General features: G+C 35.3%; 1 protein-coding gene across 2 annotated transcripts in view; it reads right to left on the bottom strand.

Moving 5' to 3' along the window:
- LOC117566054 (beta-1,4-glucuronyltransferase 1) overlaps positions 1-13643 on the bottom strand; it is a 67313-nt gene that overhangs the window by 43675 nt on the left and 9995 nt on the right. For both annotated transcript variants that reach the window (XM_034245510.2, XM_052003036.1), the window contains exon 2: positions 12867-12919. The gene's annotated coding sequence lies outside the window, so the exon portion shown is untranslated. The remainder of the gene's footprint in view (positions 1-12866; positions 12920-13643) is intronic.

Below are 13643 nucleotides of genomic sequence, written 5' to 3'. Positions count from 1 at the left end.
GGCCTTGGCACAGGGCGTGGCATTTTTAATTGCAGTTGTCGCTGCTGGCATCCAAGTGGTCACATTATGTGAAAGGTATAAATGTAAACGAGGAAAGAATTCAAACGAATTCCCTTACATAAAAACGATACGAATACAATTTGTACGGCCTTATCAGAATCGAAAGTGAACTGAATAATCTTATCAATCAATCGCTAATCGTAAATTTCCGCCTCATATCAAACTAACCTTGCACAATGAAATTCACAAATTAAGCAGACCATTAGCCAAACAAAACAATAATTGAGTGGAATTTTTCGGACACTCATTTTGTATTAATCACTTTTTCAAAGAAAAACCAGACAGCGTGACGGAAAATCCAATGAGCAGTGTGTGATTTTTTTTTAAGAAATTAAAAAATGTAAACTTGAAATAAGTTATAAATAAAAAACTAAACTTTAAAAAGGTTATAAATAAAAAAGCAAGTAAGTCACCTAACTAAAATCTCTTTCCATCAAGTGTTCTGAGAACTGGCAATCAGATCTTTTTTTTCGATGATTTCGTTTTTAAAATGGTCCAATGACGTTATGTATAAGTCGATGTTGATGGTCCTTAAACCTTTCTTATTCAGGGTAAGTTATTCCTTGTGCATCCCAAAATTCATACGCCGTAGCCTTCATCGGTGCAAAAACTCAACTTCAAACACTTCTCCGAATCATCAACACGACATTGTTTTTAGCCAAAAAGAGCTCACGCGTTCTTATACCCCAAAATTCGTGAATGATAATATGAATGAAAGTATCTTACAGTTTTTAAATTAAAATGCTGACATTTTGACATTTTCCCCAAGCACCAATTAAGACTGAAGCGGATTGTCATCTACAAGTTGTTAACAAATTTTGAACAATTGTTTCAAGCAAGCTATTCGAGTGCTCGTTATCAATAGGTAGAAATGAATCAGTAGACATTTAATTGACAGGTTTGTCGAGCATTGATAACGAATCGAGTAATAGATTAAGTATTAAATAAGTATCTGAGTAGCTTATAAGCACAATCAGCTCAATGAAAAGTGAAACTTCTCAAGTGGCAAGTAGCAAATAATAGCAATGTAGGGAATTGTCGCGTAATAATCATGTCTGCTGTCTGATAATGACCGCACAATTGTGTATCAGCGTGCTGTCGATAAAACGTAGCAGAAAAGTGCTATAATTACAATAGAAGGTGCGTGGAATTGTGTGGGGATTGTGAATGGCGTTAAGTTCTTAAGTTGACTGCACTTAAACAGTTACAATGTTCTTTAGATCTCCCGTAGCGTGTTCTAAGAATTCCTTGTTGTTCCACAATGTGAGATTAACTTTACGACTTCTTTGTGTATTCGAAAACATAGCTAGACAAGCAAATATTGCATAGATTAGAAGTACTACTAAAGTTTAGAACTTAATTACTAGAGTAAATTACTAGAGTAGATTTCCACAACATGCTAAAATTCTCTCTTGCTATGTGAGATAAACGTTCTGAAAAGGTGATTCATATCAAATGATTGCTCGCATTAATCATAGCATGGCGATTTTCCAGATGAAGCCGAGCAACATTTAAGCCAATATTGCCAGTGTCGCAATGTATCTTACAGATGCGCCTTGCCAGTGAAAGCGCATTTGTAACTCGGCTGGCATTTGATTTATAGCTCCTACAATGCGTTCTCAATGTCTGTCATAAAAAAAAAACAAACAAAACCAAACGCAATGAGAAAACCCGGAGCACAACAGTTTCAATTAACATTCACGTGGCCCCTTTATATAGATATATTTTATGGGCTTAAGATAATGACGATAGTCGTTATTGTGATTCACAGTTCCCTTTTGAGGTCATTCATTTGATAATGACATTTATCAACATTGACTGTTTATTTTTAAGTTTAAATCAACTTCCCGCATTGAGCATTGCAGGCTAAGTATCGGCAGATGGATTCCCAATGTAAATAATAACGAAAACAAACGCGCTTGTCATACAAATATTTAATTAAAATCCAAGCGAAGAAAAGAGAGACAAACCTTTGCACAAAAGTCACGAATAATACAAAATAACGCGACACCTTGTTGAGCAAAACGTAACGAAGCACACAAAATTGCAACAAAATAAAAATAAGAGTAACGGCTATAAATAATAACAATAATCCGACTCACAATGAGTCTAGCAACTGCTCGAACAATGCCATAATATAGTAGAGTATTAGACAGACGACAAACGATGTGGTAATGCTCCCATAGAAAACCCCGCGAATTTCTGGGTCAACAGAAGAACAATATTTGATTATGCTACACTGCTGATAAATAGAAGCCAGACAATGATAATAAATTTGCTCGATATCAAATTTGTTTTATAAAATTCGATAAGCATGAATAAATATTCATTTATAAATATGTATGCAATTATTAATAGTTATTTATTGTTGGCGCTTATTTATATTTAATTCTCTATTTTTGGCAACAGTCTCATGCATTTGTGGAATTGCATATTTATAAAGTGAGTTAGGTATTTGCTGTGTGTTTGTGTTTGAGCTTCATAACCTTGGCTATAATTATGGAGTGCACGAGCGCACTCCAAACAAGAGCGAAAAAGCAGCAGCAGCATAAAATAAATTACAGTGGAAGCTCGTTTAAATACTCTCAAAATCCAATGCATGATTTTCAAATATTTGTAGTCATTCGCAGTAATGAATAAACTAAAACTAATAATAGATTATAAACACCTGATTTACTGCAAATTTGATCTTCTCTCTAGCTGGCAGTTAATTTGGTGTCTACTGTATTGACAAGTATTTGGCGTGAAATGATTGCAAAGAGTTTTTTGTTTGCACAAATTCACGATGTGAATGCTGCATAAAGTTGTTAAACAACGACAGCATACGTACTCAAAAAAGGTTAAGATACATATGTCAAATGAATACTTGAGTATTCAAGTGCAGCTCTCAGCGGAGATTCAGTGAATTGTTAGAACTCACACTGAGTAATTCATGCAAAGGCATCGAATGACTGGCAAATAATGGCAACAACAAGAAAGTAAATACTCGTAAAAGCGACCTAAGATTGCCTTTTGAGTGCAGTAAACGACTAGCAGATATACTCTTTATTTTAATACAATTTTGGAATATATTTAACTAAAAGTAAAGAGAAGTATTAGATTAAGAGCACAGTTTTCAAGCTCAAATATAAATATAGTTACAAAAAATTGTTATACAAAACCAAAACAGAAAATTGAAGCAAATTTTAAGATTCTTGTCCTAAGAAAATTAAATTAAAAATCAGCCTAATATTCACATCTCATTATACCACATGAAAAAATAACTAAATTATATATAATACTAGTATAACAAAAATAAATATTTGACAAAAAAATTGTTAGTTTTATAATCAACAAAAAAAGTAAAAATATAAAACTGACACTATTTTTAATTACACAACTGCAATATTGGTCTGAATTAATTGAATTTAATTCCAGCAAATCAGTTCTGTTATGTTTAGCTTGATATAATAATATATTTTTAGCTTGATTAATTGATACTAAAATCAAATAATTGTACTTAATATATGGCTTACAATTCACAGATGATCTTATATATCCTAATTATCTATTTTTTATCACAGGGTATAGAAAAATAAAAATAATACGCGCTTATGGCTCGTAAGTATAAGTATGCAAATTTGACTAAATGACAAAACAAATTGCACTCACGCACGCGCCCGAGGCGTCAATCAGTCAAAGGCGACAGCATTTACAGTTACTGAGGCAAAGATCAACAAGCCGACAGACACAACCTCAACGAACGAGCGAACGAGTACAGGGCCATAAATATGACAGACAGACGGAAAGACTTACAATCAGTCAGTCAGTCAGACAGACAGACAGACTGATGTATAGCACGGCACAGCCCAGCATTTTGTTTGACAAATTGAGTACGAATACAAAGGAAACACCGCCTTAAGTAGGCGCTCAAGTATCTACGAAGATATGCATAAATTTATTCACCTATGAGCAAAGAGGGTAGCATCATCATTTGCATACGTCTCTCAAATATCGTACATACAAAAAAAAGCTAATTTTATCAATTTCATTAGCATATAATTTCGCCAAAGACCAAAAATAAGCCAAGTATCTGGTAAAAACGTTTTTCAGATTTTTGCATAAATTACTTGGCTGAATTTTTAATTAAAGGCAAGACACTAAATGGGCAAATCACTAAAGATAGCCAAAGCAACGAGTAAAATTAGATACCTAAGAATGCTGGGAAATGGCAATCTTTTTTAATTGGAGAATTTTCTACTGACTGCGACATTAATATTCAGTGAGAATTTAGTCAGCCAGACAAGAATTAATACACAGTCAAGTTAAATTAATTAAAAGTGCTTTCAGTGAAAGTTAAATTTCGTGTAAATATGTTGTCGAATATATTAAAGCTGTCGGCATCACGAATTACAGCAGCAGCTGTTTAATTAGAGTATCATGCATCAATCGGTAGTTGCATTTTCACATCTACTTTCAGGCTCATTTCCCCCTCACAACATCCACAGATGTTGCTTGCGGCTTCGTCTGTGAAGCTGCAAAGTCTATCGACTTTCCTAGACACGCTACATAAATGTATGTTATATCGGTGAAGCTACCTGTGTGTGTTTAGCACTTAATTAACTACATTTTACGTCACGTTAAGCACATTAAGTCTTATCAAAAGATTGAAACCTATCGCCCATGCAAACGCACACACATAAACATTGATCCATTGAAGAGAATAAAGAAAATACAAAAAGTCAATGAAAGTAGAGTAAAAACGTTAGCAAAGAAATGCCAAAGACACTTGTGAGTTATGTCAAACGCAATGAAAAGGAAAACGATAGACAATGATGATGATAATGACAAACTGATGATGAGGAAGCATCTAAAGAAAACCATGATACAAAGGTGACACACACACACACACGCACACAACTTGAAACTCGAATTACAAACTGTCAAAAAATGACTACGCAGAAATGTGAACAATCTTTAAGGAATGGCCTGGGATTGAAGATGGAGATGAGTTGATTCGCTCCGCTCAGATGCAGCCTCCAATTGTGCCCCCACTTTCGTAAAAAATGCTTATTGATGACTTCGGATACGCTTTAGAATAGCCGAGAAAAACAACTTTCCTTCGAAAAGCACAGGGGAGAATAGCAATTCAATGCAGAGCAATCGACGTAGAGTTACCCTGCAAATAACTTTACTAGATTCCATCATCAATATTTTATAATACAATGTTACTAAATGGAAATATCTGAAATTCAATCATTTCACACACAGTGAAATATATCAAAATGTGAGTCAGCTTGGCTCAAATTTGTCGAACTCACATTGGGTATCCCCTATAAAAAATGTATGAAATATTACAAGCTGACGCTATCACTGCGCGCAATCGAGTGCAAATGAGTCAAAAAAAAAAAGAGAAAATATATTTTTATTTTATATATGGGTCGTATACATAACATTTGAGTGGGTGGCTCCGCCTTCGTGGGAGTTTCTTCGCTAATTTTTTTTTATCTGCAGCTAATCTGCGACAGTGGGCGTAACGCAAACAACCTTCGAAGCCAACAGACAGCAGTTTTTTATTATTGTCGTCACATTGCCGACACAATGTTGGTAAATAGCAAAATTAATATAAAAACAAAAACAAAATGGCGTCGCGATGTCAGATTAGCGTTAAAACTGATGGCTTCTTACGTGCATTGTTGTTGAAGCAATGTTCTCGCTTGTTAATAAAACTGACAAACCAGACAGGCCTCAAGACAGTTTTATTAAATCTATTTAAATTAGGTATCTTTCAGTATATTTGTTTAAAATGATGCCCGAAATTACTGCTCTTAATCTGTAGTAGTAAAAAAATGCTAATTTTAGTGCTTAAATATTTACACAGAATATCTCTTTCGTTATCTTAAGAAAAATTTTAAATTTTAAACTCAATCTCTTAACAAATATTCTTGGTTAATATCTCATGTTACGCAATTGAGCTGAGTTAATTAGTTCGAAGTTCTTTAATAAAAATCTCTCAAAGTTTATGCCTAACTTTGAAAAGTATTCAAAAAGCCTTGCCCAATGAAATGGAAAACTTGAAGTCCCAACCCAAAAACTTTATATGCAGGCAAGATAAAAGGGTCGCTTGACTATAAGAGGAAAGGCGTGTAATGGGAATGCTCTTTGGATCACTTCTCGCCTTTGTGCACCTGCATGAATTTTGCATTGTCTGGCCTTAAAATAAATGGTAGCAGCCACATATGAAGTTGTATTTCTGTTTCTGTAACTGTTGTCAACGGCACCCCGACGAACAACAGAAACCACTCAAATTGTCTGGCCATAATCCAGTGTAGAGATGAGATAGCAGCATATTAAATCGTTTTGTCTATTCCCCATCTTGCTTTGATTTTTTTTGTCGTTCTGTCTCTGTTTCGCAATCTCATTCTCTATCTGGCTCTGCTGTCTGAGTGCCGAAGCAATAAATTGATTTATGATGTCTGCCGCATTTTTAAGCGCCAAAAGTTATGCAACAAAACGAAGGGAAAATGTTTTGCCGCTGCCGTCGCCTGCTGCAAAATTGTGTGGCAAGTGGCCGCAAATGTTGTCATATTTTCAACCAACCAACCAACCATCCAAGCGACCGACCCGCAGTGGGCGTGGCCCATCCCAAAGGCGAGCAGCGTGAAATGCAACGCGGCAAGTGGATGTGTCAACTTCCTGAACCTGAAATTTCTCTCTCATTTCCGAGTCGGAATTTGTTGGTATCGTTTTCGGTCACGCCCTACGATGCCATGGCCATCATTTTTTATTAACAATCATAATTCATATTTATTAATGTGCTCAATTTGTTTTTAATGATATTATGTGCAGCTTTTGCACTCTCTGCCTCCGTCCTCCCACCACTTGATTCTCTTCTTTTGCGTGATAAAGAGACGAGGATGGTGTTAAGCAGCTGCAGACTGGGCACTGATTTACGGTTGGGCTTGAGCTCGTAAATATTTTGCAGTAGCTGACACCAGGTATAAATACACCAACAAAAATATATGCGCATATGTTTCTAGCTAAATTGGAGGCATTGTGTGTGTGTGTGTGTGTTTACACATCTGATAATGAAGCATGTTCCAAAGATGTTATAAATAACTACGACCATAAATCTATGATGCTCGCACAACTTTGGAATATATTAGCAGCTGTACTTGTAATACTTAAATTTTAAGCAAACATTTTTTACAATGAAATTTACACAATAAAATTCAACACAAAGCTAATAAAATATTAATATTGTTCTGAAAATAACTATATACATATTTTATTAGTGTATTCATTGTATTTAATAATTCGGCAATATTTATTTTATTTATATTTGCACTTTTTGTACAAATGTTTGTCTATTTTAAACATTAATTTAAGTGTACAAATACAATAATTGGATTTGTTCGCAATTTTTCTCCCTTTTTATCAATTTATACATGTATCTGTTTTTCCCCCATTTCTATTTCATTTTTCGGCAACAATAAATTCATACACAAGTCATTTCAAAACACAATAATCCGCATTTGCTTTCAACCAATTTCCAATCATTACTATTGAAAAGCAGAAGACGAAAAACCTCAAAAATGAAAAGGGAAAAAATAACGACAGGAAGCAACAGCAAGAGAAAATCGGTCGATTACTAAAATGTTGAAAGCAACTGAAAAGCTGGATCAAATCAAGAAAAAACCTAACCCAACAAAACTACAAGCATAACAATGGACAACCAAAGAATACAATACGCTTGGACCAAAACAAGAAACATGCTCATGAAAGCCTCGGCCAAATGACTTGACCAGAAACAAATACAACACAACCGAACAACTGGGAAGTCAAACACGCAAAAAGGACGAAATGATTAAGAGGCAGCCACAATAACAGCAGCAACACAATGCGAGTTGCAGGATAATGTGGAAGCTAAGTTGGGATAAAGAAAAGCTTGTGCAAATCCTCATAGAATTGTCAAACTAAAGGACATTTCAATTAAGCAGCATTCGAGAAAGAGCTTCAAGTTTTTTTTGTCAAAGTAGTTGCTAAGAGTTTGTTAAATTCCTTCGGCTATTTAAACACGCATGTGATCTATTAATTTTTTTCTTTCTTTAACATTTATTTCCACACACTTATTTTAGCTATATTTTCATTTAAAAATGTCTGTTGGTATTTCTGCATTTTATGAAAATATATTTCACAATCTAATTTAAGCCAAAGAGCAATTGCTCATACTCTGCTGCTCTGCATAAAATAGAACAAAGTTAAATGGCAAAGAAGCCAACGAAAAGTTTATTTTTAAGCTAAACAAAATAAACAAGTAAGAAAGCTACAGTCGAGTGTACACGACTGTGAGATACCCGCTACCCAATTTGATTAAAAGCAATATATTTTGCGGTATTATTCTCAAAATATACCGAATATACTGCAAATATTATATACTAAAAAATACTAAGAATATACCAAATGGTATGTTTGGTATATCGATATAGTACACCATTCAAAATATACCATAAAAGGCACAATTTGCTAGATTGTCGGCCAAAGCAACTCAGACCCCTAGTAAGTGGGCGTTTTTGCCCATACAAAAGTATTTCTTTAATAACTTCCACAATTTTTATCTAATCGCAACCAAATTTTCAGGAATCATAACTACTATGGTAATTATTGTATATACTATAATTCGCAGCTTTATCTTTAAAATTACGCTTGGTTTTCGATTTTTTTGATTTGCGGGGGCGGAAGTGGGCGTGGCAAAAATTTGAAACAAACTTGATCTGCGTGCAAACATAACAAATGCTTACGAAAAAAAATTATAGCTCTATCTCTTATAGTCTCTGAGATCTAGGTGTTCATACGGACGGACGGACAGACGGACAGACACACAGACGGACAGACGGACATGGCTATATCGTCTCGGCTGTTGACGCTGATCAAGAATATATATACTTTATAGGGTCGGAGATGCCTCCTTCTACCTGTTACATACATTTCCTGTCGGCACAAAGTTATAATACCCTTCTACCCTATGGGTAGCGGGTATAAAAATAGAATCTAAGTAGATAAGTCGATGGAAGTGCGTGCTTTAGAATTGGTCTCAATGGTTTTTCTTTTTTTTTTGAGAGTACAATATACTCGTAAAATGTGCCAGCATTTTTAAGTTAGTTGAGGCGCACTAAGTAGTGAAAAAGTGTGGACGTATCTCTGGTAGTTATCGTTCTCATAGCTACCGCTTTTCATTATGCGTTGGCCACTTTTGGCAAACTCATTAAAAGTTGAACAAAGCTTCTCCGCTCTCCCAAATGATGTCGACACATGTGTGCGGGCAGTCGAAGTCAGCCAGAATGTTCCCAAAGCAACGCTGGATATTCTGATGGTTATATGTATATTCATATTTTTGGTACGCCTCAGCATATGCTGCAGTTACTGCGATTTGGATAGATACAATATGACAGCAAATTAAAAATGCGGTACAAAAACCAAAAACAAAACTCAGCGAAATGAAAAGAAGTGGACGGGAAAAGTGAAAAGCGGAAAGTGAAAGACGCTCGAAAACTCGTCGACAATGCGGAAATGAAAATAAATGTGCATGTGTAAGTTATGAGTTGGTTCTAGCTTTTGTTTCCTGCGCGACGAGAATCGTTAAGAAAACTGCAGTGCCCAGCGAAAACAACAAAAACATCTCCATAAACAAAACAAAAAAAAAAAAACGAAAAACTTTTCAGCTGCGCGCAAAAACTTATTCTCCAGTCTGTTGTTGTTGTTGCCGCGCCTCGTTGTTCTTGTTTTAATTTATGCCCATGAGAGAGGATGCCAGGCGACGGCGACGGCGACAGCCACAGACCTACAAACTGTTTCATATATGCATTGTAGGTGCTGCTAAAGCTGCTTAAAAGGATTAGCATGCAGCAGGCTGAGAGTCCTTGACCAAAATGTATACGACAAAAAGCCTTGCGAATGGGAACGCTGTAAAGAAGTTGCAACTCGAAAACAAATGCTTAATTCCAACAAAAAAATTCGTTAAATCACGACTGCAATCCAATTCCGAGGCACTTTTCGTAAAAACCGTTTCAATTTCTTTTGTAGGCCTTAAAATATCTATGAACTTAATCTAAAGCAGAGCAATTGCAATACAAATCAAGTGAATTTTACTTTAAAAATTCCGTTTAAATATTTTTCATATTATTCAAAATCAATAAATAATATCTCAGATAAATAAATATATCTTAGAGTTAAATTTTGTTTTTCTTTTCTTGGCATTATACCAAATGTGTATTTTGATATATTTGTTACATTTTTGTACATTTCACCATGTTAATTTAATATACTATATTTAAATGACAATGTCACATTTAGTTGCTTATATTAAAAATGGTTAGTGGGTATCTCACAGTACATACAACTCTAACTTTCTTACTTGTTTATATGCACATTATTTTGAATTTTACGCATTTGTATTTGGCATTTTGACAAAATAAGTCTTATTGCACGACGAAATCGATTTGCAAAGAATTTCATTTTGATTGCAATTTAATTTAGTCTAAATTATGCATAAATAATATGCTGCCACATAGTGTTTATCAAATTAGTAAACTCAAGTATTTCATGGGCCACAGCTGGGGATATTTCTAGCAAGTCTTAAGAAATTGCATTGCAATTTACAGACTCATCAATAAAAGCCACAATCCGGTTCAAAGCCACAGGCTGAACTATCGATTTGAATAGCCACAAAAACCTCACTCAGTTCCTATCGATAAATATCTAGAGAGTGCTCTATTGTGTATGTGTGTGTGTATGGCTGTGTGTATGTAAGTAAAAAGCTTTTAAGTAATCAACAAACTGAAAAACGCGCATGCAGCTGAAAATTATAATGTATTTTGCACTAATTCATTTAAAAGGATGCTCAGCCTTAGCCTCAAACTTGGCCAAGGCAATCATCTGTTACATGTATGTGTTTAAGAGTGTACGTGTGTGTGTGTCCATGTATGTGTTTGTGTGTGACAGAGAGCCTGTCAGAGTAAGAGAACAAGTGTGTGCTACTCTAGTGCTGCTTGTGGCTTTGCTTCTTGGCCTTGCGCCTCAGCATACGAAGCACTCAGTCGAGGCTGCCCAGCCTCGCCTCGCCCTGCCCCGCCCCGTCCCTCCTCACTCTCTCTCATTCTTCTCATCCATAGTTTGAGCGGCCTGAGCCGATGTCAAGTTTGAGCGTCTGTTAGTGTTGCTGCTGCTGCTGCTCATCTGTGCCTCTTGGCCAGATACTCTGAGAGACTGAGACTGCATTGATGTTGGATAGATGCCAAAAACAGTAGTGAGCGTGGCAAGTAGCAAGTAGCACGTGCTTTGGGCCAATGCAGCTAACGATTTATAATTAAATTTGCTCAGCTCAACTCGGCCTATATAAGTACGAGCCTGGACTTTAGACCGTCTTCAAAGTTGAAATGCAATTACAATAGCAGCAACAACAACAACAACAAGTGTACAAATGACCGTCTGGAAATTCTGAGTCTGCCCGTTTGCATAACAATTAGCCACTTGAGTCTGAGACTGAACCTGAGACTGAGACTGAGACTGAGCTCCCTAACTCTCTTAGACACTTTAACCGATGATTTGTGCAAATGCTTTTGACGTCGGCACTGCGCTTTGTGTGAGTTAACCATTCAAGTCCCGTCTCCGACTTGTTCATTTACATATTAATTACAACAAAGCACGCCATTGTTGTTCTTGCTGTTTTCGCTCGCCTTGTTGTTGTTATAGCCAGCCGAGTGAGTGCCAGCAAGATTAATTGTGTCTCGCGAATCCTAAAAGTAGACTACGCTTTTTCTGTACTGTGTGTGTGTGTGTGTGTGTAGGACATTCGCTAAGTGTTTCGCCTAGCAGCTTGTTGACTGCCATCGAATTGGCTTTGGCTTTGTTATAATCGGGCTATGCGGTAATCAATGACAGCTTGTGGCTAATCAATATGCCAATGAGTGGCTGCAAATTATCACATAGATTGATAGATACTTAGATAATAGGCTACATGGACAGTTAGATAGATGGATAGATAACAAGTAAGATAAATGATTCAATCTATAGGCAGATGAGCATGCATCACATGAAAAATACGTTGCTCAATTAACTAACTGCTAATTCGCAATTTAAGACTTGTTTCGCAGTCCTCAAGGTAGGCATAGATTGATGACTACATAGATTGACACGTCGATTGATAGCGGCTAAGATAAATTGTTCAATTAGTGAGCCCATAATATGCTTCGTTAAACGAGTGCTAACCAGCAACCCATTTAAATACTTTAAAATTCTATCAATTAACTTGCATCCGTTTTCTATATCAACTATTTTACATTGTTCAACAAAGTATTGTATAAAAATTCATTGATTTAATTAGTTATCAAAAGCTATTCATTGACAGATTTGCGAATGAATTATTAAAACTAATAACGTTTTTATCTCAATAATACAATACAATGTATTGAAACGATATTTTTTATGCCGTATATTTACTTCGTGGGAAAATTAGAAACAATTGTCTCATTTTCTGGTTGTTAAGCTAAATTAACTTTTTGCATTTTGCATGACTGGTTGTGGTTCGTTTATCAGAAAATCCCTAAAACCACCTAGCAATATATTTAAACATTTTTTAAATAGTGACTAACACTCCGCTGAAACCATTTTGGCTGTAAAATATTGTTATCACTTCAGTTCTTTATATTATATATAATAAATATTCAAAAGAATTGCGCTATTTATCAAAGCTACGCCATAAACAACAATTGTATTTGATAACAAATAAAATAATAATAATAAATTCGTATAACAAATAGTTTGCTTACCTTATCCAAAATGTAATGCAATGGGCCTCGCTAGTCTGCTTTTATAGCCTTGTCTGCAATATATAAAAAAGAAGAATTATTTTAGACATTGAATGATAAAAGAAAATACAAATTTCTCGCAAATGTCTATTGACATTTGCGTAAACGTCGCTTGGGCAAATTGCTTTATTCAATCGAATTCAAGAGCTTCAAATGCACAATCAACTTTAACTCAAAGCTTAATCTGAAGCGTTTTCAATTGAGGAAGAAACGTTGTGACAACTTAAGGGAATGTAAGACTAGTTATCATTTCACAGAGCAGATAAAACTATAAAAGCCAGTAAGCTGCATTTTATTAGAGAATATTATGTAAATTTTTTCAAATTAGCACTTTTACATTTTTTGTTCTCAAAATCCTTAATCCCAAAAGACTTAACTAATTCAATCTACTACCCAAAAAACAATTTGTAGACATTTTTTATATTTCGCTTTCAATTTGAGATGAGCGAAACTATTGTAATTAACATAATACCGCAACTTGTACGACAAACGAAAGCATTGCCTATTAGCCAAGTTGCTAAGTCCTCCTCCCAAAAATAAAATAAAAGAAGGAAGGAAGAAGAAAACCCGCATATTCTGTTGCCATTAGCGTAATGACTTTTGAACAAACTACGTGACATAGAAAACTTTATCGACGAATTCTCCATAAACATAATTAGCAAGGTCTGTCGATGTGGGAGGAACTCAAACTAAACTGGGGGAAACTGTGAAACTGTGTGGAGCCAAGTAACTGATGCA

The sequence above is a fragment of the Drosophila albomicans genome, chromosome 2L (genome assembly GCF_009650485.2).
Source record: "Drosophila albomicans strain 15112-1751.03 chromosome 2L, ASM965048v2, whole genome shotgun sequence".
NCBI classification, from domain to species: Eukaryota; Metazoa; Arthropoda; class Insecta; order Diptera; family Drosophilidae; genus Drosophila; species Drosophila albomicans.
Note: the sequence above shows the minus strand (reverse complement) of the source record. Positions and strands in the feature narration are given on the sequence as shown.